Genomic DNA, 3,498 nt, shown 5'->3' with positions numbered 1-3,498 from the left:
TTTTGCTACATAAGGTAACATAGTCACTGGTTCTAGGGATAAAGACATGGACATACATGGGCCGGGGGTGGGGTGGGGGGGAGGTGCATTTTCTGCCTACTACAGCCATCATGATGTAGAAAAGAAGAGAAAAATATATCTAGAAATTTATGCAACAAGGTTATGGTGAAAGACAGATGCAATCAGCAAATCTCTGCTCAGCACTTCTACCTGGTGGCCACCCCGCCTCCCTTGCTTCCTTGTTCTCAGGGCTCACTCTGCTTACTTCATTCATAACTTAGCTGAGGGCAGGACCCTGCAGAAGGAGAAGAATGGTACTAATGGAGTGCTTACTCTGTGGCAGGCCGTTGCTTATTTTTTTCTCACATGGGGGTATGCTATTATCTCAACTTGACTGATGACAGAATGGAAGCCTAGAGAAGTTGTGTGACTTGCCCAAAGTAGAACAGCTGGTCATTGACAGAACACACCAAGACTTTGATCCATGTCTATATGATTCCACAATCCCCATACTTAACCGCTAGCTGCGTTTTTCTGCCTCCTCTGTCTAACTAAAGGAAGAAAAGATCTAAAGGTCTGTAGAGGGGGAAGGATATCAGAGAATTTACATTTTTTTAGTTTTTTTCTTCTTAAATCAGTTTTGTGGAAAGATACAATCTATAGCCTTACCTCGCATTTTTGTGTTTATTATTCATAACTCACCACTCTTCACCTGATTTTTTTTTTTTGCTTTCTACTGCTATTGACTAAATGGGCCTAATGGCCTGTTTTCTTGAGCCTAATTCTCATCCACCAGGGTCTTAGGGACTGGAGAGAATCTAGCTGTCCAGTGGCCAATGGCTATCTATATTAGCTAGCACTGCCTCTGTTTTTGTTTTTTATAAAGAAACTTCTGAAGCCCCAAATTGACAGGATTTCCCAATTAATAAAAACCTAGTCATGTATTAACTTGTATATTCAGGATGGTGTGTTGGACCCTAACTATGCTGATAGAATTATAACATTAAAAACTGAAATGAAAAAGTATTCCAAAATATGAGGAGAGAAATTAAGCTAAAACAATAGTCCTGCTACAGACTAAAATCACCAGGGAAGGAAGAAGGGTAATGCTTTAAGCTGACATCTAAACGTAATCCTTACCTAGCTTTTACACACACATTATTCTGCAATCCAGAGAAATTCTAATCTTGAAAGCATTCTAAATCCAAGAGGTGCGACTATTCAGCAACACGACCCATTCCACAGGCCACAGTTTGCTTCCATAAAGCAGTCACAGCTTATAGAGTGTAATAGAATTGACAGATGTCAGACCCTAGTGTAATCATTGCCAAACCTTTCTGAAAGGAACTTTTGCTGTAAGTGTTGGGTACAAGTAATTCAAGATGTAAAATCGGCAGGTAGCCCCAAAGTGGCACCGGCTGCCTCAGGCTCCATGAGACTTTCTGGGAATAGAAACAAGCATTAGTTTTGCCTAATTATTAAGATAAATATTCATTTATTATATTAACAGTAATAATAACACAACCTCTAAAACAAAAGACTCATAATTAGAGCATATTTAGATCAAAATCATGGCCTAGGGCAAATTGCTGGTTCTCAAGACAGTAGATTGCAAATCTTCTTCTGTAGAACCTAAAATATTCCAGGAACATATATATAATGAACTTTTACATTTTGAGTCTGGACTGGCAAATTTATTCCATTTATAAAGACCTATCTTTTTGCAGATAAACCCGACAAAAGTTCTATAACCTTAAAAGGTGGTTTTATTATTTAAAAACAATTGTCCTAGCCCCGTGTTTATCTTTACTGTTGTCTGGAGCATTTGTGATAAAAAGATTTAAATTTTCCATAGCTTTTTCTCTTTTGTCTGTTCCAAGTCCCAAGAGAGTCATGAGGAGGTAGCTTCCTGTCTCTTTGATTTATCTGAAGCCTCCCCTCAACTACTGGAGCTGTGATTCAGTGATCCTTTTCTCGGATACCTAGATGAACACACAAAGTTTTAACTCTCTCTGAAAGTTGCTTTTGGAAAAGCTCACAGTGAAGGAAGCAAAATGTGTCTCATTTCACTTTCATGCTTGCTAGGTTTTATATCACTTTTACTGAACACCAACTGAAGTCACTTTTGTAAATGCCAACCCAGTAAATATAAATGTGAATAGCCAACAAATTAAAAGTCAGGGATTTGGGTAGGTGACACTTATAGGGTAACATTTCCTCTACGAGAGATTTCATATACCATCTTCTCATACCTGTGGTTCTCAAACTTGCATGTGCATCAGAATGACTGGCAAGGCTGGTGAAAATGCACCTTGCTGAGCCTTACCCTTGGACTTTTTCATTTAGTGGGTCTGGCGTAGACCTGAAAATTTGCTTGTCTAGCAAGCTCTCTAATAAGACGGTGATGCTGCTAGTCGGAGGACCCTACTTGCGAACCACTGCTTTTCACCATCAACCAGGATGTAAATGCTTATTTCTAGAATATTTACATAGCAATTTAATAATAANGCTTTGCAGATTCATTTTTTCCCTATTGTGTAAGAGCTGAATCTGATCACTTATTTAGGGATTAAATCTATTGTGCAGGGCTCAATTTCCAATCCATCAATTTTGTATTCATCTAGTCTGAGGGTTCAAGTTTATGTCTCTGGCAAAGCTTTTTTTTTCCTGCACACAAAACTTAAAATGAAAAGTTTGAGTAAATAATGAAAACATGTGGAAGTCAGGTGACTCTGATCCAGGCAGAAGAGTAAAGATGTGTTCAAAATGAGGCAAAAGGATCTTGAGAATGCGACAGAGCTATGACACAGGTAACTAGGCAATTGCATTGTGCTGCCTCCCTTGGGGATTGAATTGTAGCCTGAAATCAAGATGATTTTCCTCAGCTTGCTGCGTTGGAGTTTCTCAACCCATTCTGACATACTGTGTGAAGGCTGAATGACAGATAGGGCTTAGCTGTGTTCTAGAAACTTCCTCCTTGAGCACTACTCTCTACGCATTGAAAATAATATAAAAACCGTGATTTAATACCAACTCAACCCTCCTCCCCCATATTAAAATGAACCCCAGTGAATTAATTCTCTCCTCTGATACATGATTATTTCTCCCAAGTGAAACGTGCTCACTTTTAAATAAATTTGCTTTCACTACACCTGTCTATGAAAGTGTCTAAGGCCAGTCTATGAAAGCGCTAGAATTAACAAATCGGTCTGTTGGTTATGCTGGGCAGAGAGTTGTTTTTGTTCCTAGTTCCTTACAACAAGGTAGAATTATGTAACAATGTACCATTTTGTTTCCTATCACTGTTGTAGCTAATTACCACAAACCTCCTCGCTCAAAACAACACAAATGTATTACCTTACAGTTCTAGAGGTCAGAAATCAGAATTAGTCTCACTTGGGTAAAACTGAGGTGTTGGCAAGGCTGCTCTCCCTTTGGAGGATCTAGGGGAGAACCTATTCCCTTTGCCTCTCACACCTTCAAGAGGCTGCCCACACT

Source organism: Hipposideros armiger, unplaced genomic scaffold (assembly GCF_001890085.2).
Source record: "Hipposideros armiger isolate ML-2016 unplaced genomic scaffold, ASM189008v1 scaffold_255, whole genome shotgun sequence".
In the NCBI taxonomy this organism is placed as follows: domain Eukaryota; kingdom Metazoa; phylum Chordata; class Mammalia; order Chiroptera; family Hipposideridae; genus Hipposideros; species Hipposideros armiger.
The sequence above is the reverse complement of the archived record's forward strand: the minus strand, read 5'-3'. Positions refer to the sequence as shown.